A 6,000-nucleotide genomic window follows, 5' to 3' on the forward strand; every position below is an offset into this window, starting at 1 on the left:
AATTTATATGTATAGGGTTGTTTGTAGCATTCCCCATTCTCTCTTTGATGTGTCAGGATCAGTAGTAATATTCTTTCTTCTATTTCTGATACTGTAATTTGCATCTTCTCTCTTTTTATCTCTTAGCCTGGAAGCAGGTTTATTAATACTATTGATTTTTTTAACCTTTTGGTTCCATTGATTTTTTTTTCTATCATTTTTTGGTTTTCAATTTTACTTATTTTTGTCCTAATATTTATTTCCTTCCTTCTACTTGCTTTAAGTTTAATTTGCTCCTTTTTTCTCTTGTTTCTTAAGCTGGAAGCTTAAGTTACTGACTTCAGATCTTTCTTCTTTTCTTATATAAGCATTTACTGCTATATATTTTCATTTAAGTACTGCTTTAGCTGCATCACACACATTTTGATATGTTGGAATTTGTACTTTCATTTAGTTCAAAATATTTTTTAAATAACCCTTAAGGCACCCTCTTTGACCCATGGTGATTTTTAGAAATGTATTGTTTAATTTTCCAAATATTTGAGGTGTTTAAGATAATTTTATTTTATTAATATTTAGTGTATTTTTATGGTCAGAAAACATACTTTGTATGATTTCTATTCTTTTAAATTTGTTAAGTTTTGTTTGCTGGCCCAGAATATGATCAATCAGTATTTCATGTACACTGTAAAAGAAAGGGTAATGTTGCTGTTGGGTGGAATATTTTATAAGTGTAAATTAGTTCAAGTTAGTTGGTAGTGTTTGGGGGATTTTGCTGATATTCTCCCTACTTATTTCATCAATTACTAAGAGAGGAGGGTTGAAGTCTCCAACTAGAACTGTAAATTTGTCTACTTTTTCTTTCATATCTTTCAGGATTTTCCCTGTGTGTTTTGAAGTTCTGTTGTTATATGTATACACATTTAGGATTGTTATGTCTTCCTGATGAATTGACCCCTTTATTATTATATAGTACCCCTCTTTATCTCTAATAATAATCCTTATCTTGACATCTATTTTGTTTGAAGTTATTGTAGCTACTTCAGATTTCATTTGATTAAGTTTGATATGATCTATCTTTATCTTTTTATGTTTGTCCTATCCATGCCTTTACATTACAAGTGAGTGTTTTGTAGATAGCAGAGTTGTGTCTTGCTTTTTTATTCTCTTTTAAATTCTTTGTCTTTCAACTAGTATGTATAGATCATTTAAATTTAAGGTTATTGACAATTTGAATTAAAATCTACCATCTCTCTAGCTGTTGTCTGCTCTATTTTTATTTTTCCTCTTTTTCTTTCTTTCTTGGGTTTTATTAGGAATTTTTAAATGATTCTATTTTATCTTCTCTATTTACTTATTATGTGTATTCCTCCTAAAATTTATTTTTACCTCTTTAAAAAATTAACTTAAACCTACTTTCAAATGAGGTATTTGCAAGGACATTATAACAGTACATTCCCAAATCCTTCTTCTCATTCCTTCTGCTATTGTTATACATGTATATCACTTTTACATATAGTATAACACAATATTTTTTAAAAATATTGTTATAGTCATTCATCTTTTAGAGTAACTTAAAATAAGAGAAAAAAATTTTATTTTACCTTTACATATTCCATTTCTAAGTCTCTTCAGTTCTTTGTGTAGAGCCAGGTCTATGACCTGTATCATATTCCTTCTATCCAAATAATTGTTTTTCTACTTTGAGTGAAAAGGGCAAGAAAAGCAAGAACCTTAAAGAAGATGATTTGTATTTTTGGCACAAACATTTACAATGTCTTATTAAAATCGTAAACAAAGTGAAAGAGAATGACAAATGAAGAGAAAATGCTTGCAAGCTCTAATACAAATGTTTTACATCCTGTTATAAAGTATAAGATAGACAAACCTCCTGTGGTAGATATTATTGACACCTCAGCCAGGTTCCCGTTGACTACCTCAGTAACCAATCCATAGTTGCTGTGAGTAATCAGCTAAGCACCAATTACAGCTACCTTCTTCTCTAGAAAATTGCCTTGGCCCAAGGGAGCTTGCACCACCCAGAGTCAATATGCACTGACTTCCCCCAACCTCAACCAATGACAAATTGACATCAGTCCCTGGACTTACGTTGGAATTAATTCTGTGGTGCAACTTGTGCTCCAGAGCTTCCCTGTGGGATCCAACCAAAAGTCTCCAGACAAGACCACAGTCTTTCTCAGAACGTGCTGTGGAACCAACTTCTCTTACTGCCCTTCTCCTGTGAGAATTCTTTCCAAATTCTCCATTCTGAGCCTAAGTCTCTGCTTCTAGAGAAACCAAACCAAGACACCACACTAGAAAACTTAGCAAAAGCTCATAATAGACAATTCACAGAAGTCTTAGTCCAAGTGTCTTGAAAAATAGACCCTAAGGCAAAACTTTACCTACTAAGGTTTTACAGTAATCCTACAGCAGCAAGAGCAAAGTGTTACAACAAGTTTAGCCTAAAGTTGCCTCCTTACGTATTTTAAGTTCAGCCTAAAGGTTTCTCTGTACATCGTGAACTACAAACAAGTGGAGGTACAGATCATAGCCTACACTTGTACCAATCACTGAGTTTTGGCCAAATGTAGGCAACCGTTTGAACAGTGTTCAGTTAAGGCAAATGCGGGGCTGTCACCAATCCAGCTGTTTTTCTGCTTACTCCTATTTTCTGTATGTCACTTTCCTTTTTTCTGTCCATAAATCTTCTTCCTCTATGTGGCTGCACTGGAGTCTCAGAATTTACTCTGGTTTGGGAGGCTGCCCCGGTCATGAATCTTCTTGGCTCAATCAAATTCCTTTAAATTTAATTTGGCTGAAGTTTTTCTTTTATCAGATGGCATCAGAAATTGGATCTAAAGTAGCGCTTCTAATGACCCCCATGAGCACTGAGTGACCAAGGGAGGTACCCACTGGACCCACTGTGTCCGTTGCTCTCTCAGAGCAGCTAAAGAATATGGTAAGTTCTCGCTCAGATTCCAAAGCTCCACAGATTTGTGTTTTGAACTCTCTGAGTTTCTCTGAGCAAATTTCTGATCCAAGCTGGGTTTGGAAGTCACGACAGACAGTGGACTCGGTCCAAGATCAGATTGGATCCTGTAATTAACTGGCTTGGATCCAGTTAGAAGTCTCTCACATCTGACTCGGTCAGAAAGAAACTGGTAGTAAATGGCATAATTGTAGGGGGCGTAAAATTTGGCTTTTGGAAATTTGCAGGGATTTTTGTGTTCTACCCCTTTGTTTCATTTTTCTTGTGCTCTTAGATAGGAAAAGAAATCAGTGGCTAAGATGGTCAAGGGAACCTGAGAGAAAGCCCAATGTTTCAGGTAAAAATGGGATCTTTAATTCCTGAAGAACTGAATTCCTTCCAGCTTACACATTAGGCCCCGGAAGCAGCAGAGTCTTACAGAAATGGCAAAATCTTACTAAAGATAACTTACAGTAGAACATTCCAAATAACACTACACTGAAGTGCATTTGAAAATGTGGGCTCCCAAATTAGTCTCATCTATGGATGCCTATTGATATGCAGAAGCTTCTAATAAAAGCTCAATTTTTTATTTAAAGACTTTACAAAAGCCAAATAAAAAGCTTAAGTAACTGCTTTTTAAAAAATCAAATCTTCTAACCTTTCGGCTTAGTTACTATGTCAATCCAAAGGATATAGACTGTAGCACCAATTGGCTGACTTTGGGTAAGTAGTGGGGTACATTTTACCTGGAAACCTGGATGGGTTTGGGTTCAAGGCCCAACTTAGGAAAGTCAGAGTTCCTGGTAAGATATAGGGGGTTAGAGGCTCTCCCCTCAGTAAAGTCCCTCTTTGTTAAAAGTGGATTTGGCACTATAGGGTGTTAACGGCTATTCTCTCTGGATTAATCTGCCTTGCCCTTTTTGCTAATGACAATGGGTGACCGGATTAGGCAAGGACAGGACCATGGGATATGGAAACTTTTTCCTCCCCAAAGGGGGAAACTTGAGAGCTCATGGGACTGGCAGAAAAGATCCCTTTGTGACTGATGAGTGGCTGCCTGAACTTCTGATTCAGCGACGCTGCAATGGGTGGGTCTTTCTCTGGCTTCTCTGAGCTCCTCACCTTCCCCACCCTGCCGCAGGCAGTGCTTTTCTCCCTTTCTCTCTTTTATCTTTTCTTTTTGTTACTTGGGGCAACTGTCTGCTCTTTCATCATTTCCAGAGACCACATGTTGAAACTCCTGGTCAGAAAATCATTCCACCTGACTCTGAGTGGATCAAAGATGACATACAGCGCCCAACCAGGGGCAAGTTTGAACCTTGCCAGTTTGATATTCAGTGCTAGGCAGAGTGGCTAATGTCCATGTTTTGCCACATGTATTTTACCCTGGCCAGAATGGAAAATATTAATTCGATTCCCCCATGCAATCCCTCAGGTGGCGTCTTACAAAATTGAGAGGCTTCTGCCTATGGGTCCATGAAACCAAAAAAGATGATTTTCCTTTGTGTTGCAGCTTGGCCCCCAGGGCTATGGTGCAGCCAGCAGGGTCACTAGGACGGCTTAGGGAAAGGGAACCCAGAAATGTGGCATGCCAGCAAAAATGGTAAGGATTTCTTACCAGTCAGACTTCTGGCCTCTCTGTCTCTTTGCAAACCAGTTGCAGGAATGGTAAAAATCACTGTCTCCTCTGCAAAATTTTAATTAATAAGAAAAAGGATTCATGAGGGCAATCTTAAGCTGCAGTGAATCTGGTTTACTTTGTGCTAAGAATTTGTCTTTCTGTGTTGTTCTATCATAAAAAGAGGTCCTTAGGATAGAATGTGGGCCTAGGACCCCCATAAACTCACTGTTCAAGCCAGCCCGGCAAACTCATCAGGTACACGCTTTGCTGCAGGTGCCTGAAACAAAAATCTAGTTGAGATTTCCCTTCTATCTTGTTTTATGTTCTTGGGAGCTTCACCCGATAACCACATGGTGGTACTTTCTCTTGGTCTCTGCCATTCAGGAAACAGGAATTTCGGGGTTCGTATCACAGTTAGCTCTAAAAATTATCTTAATCAGTTAAAAGCTATTGCAAGCTCAAAAGTGACTGCTTTCAGCTCCTTCTGGGAAGAGCAATGGAAACTGCTCAATGCTTAGCTTGGTGGCTAAGGCTTTATCTTTTCACAGTGGTGGCCAGGGCTCAATTCCTGGCTTAGGGAATGAGTCCTTTCTGGTTTGATATCTCTGTGACTTTTGCCATTTATTGATTCTCTTCCCCTTTGTGAGCAACTTCTGACTTCTCATCTTGAATTTTCCTTTCTCTGAGCACGTGGGAGGTTACCTTTGGTAAGTTCAAAAGCCGGAAATATTTTTTGTTTGTTCTGGCTAGAGTCTGGCAATAAGATGTTTGGTTAAAAGTCAGCTTAATTAAAAGCAGATATTCAAGCTATAGGTATATTTGAAAGGCCTTCATAGTTTTTTCTATTCTTGGATCTTGTTTTTTTCAGGAAAACTTTTTTTTTCTTTTCAGCCATTTGAATTGTTTTTCTTCATTTGTCTCTTTGCCACTCTTGATGCACACATGAGAGGACCTTCGGAAAGCCTGGGAAGCCTGGGACTCCTTGGGAAAAACAGGAGGTGCCACAGACCCTGTTTTGGGAAAAACCTCTGTTTTCCTCATGAAACCCCAAGAATTAAGGCTAAATATACTTTTGGGGATAGCTAATGTCAGTTATGGGGGAATACATGGCTCTTTGCACATTTGGATCAGAGAAGCATGCTCTTGGCCACCTAGAAGGTATGGAAATATCCCCATCCCCCTGCCTCCACTGAGAGATGACTCCTGTGGGAGATCGGTTGATTCCCTCTTTTTTGGGTGGGGGGAAGGATCCAGGATCTGGTATAAAAATAAGACCCTTAATTGTTGGGGATCCCTTTTGCCCTCAGGATGTGCCTGCTAATTAGGCCTTAGAAACTGATGTCTTCCTAGCCCTGTTTTTCCAAGGACTCCACTCTGAAGCCAGTAATCCAATTAAGAAACTTGAAAATTGGCAAATTAAAAATCT

This window comes from Hylobates moloch, unplaced genomic scaffold (genome assembly GCF_009828535.3).
Source record: "Hylobates moloch isolate HMO894 unplaced genomic scaffold, HMol_V3 SCAFFOLD_2, whole genome shotgun sequence".
In the NCBI taxonomy this organism is placed as follows: Eukaryota; Metazoa; Chordata; class Mammalia; order Primates; family Hylobatidae; genus Hylobates; species Hylobates moloch.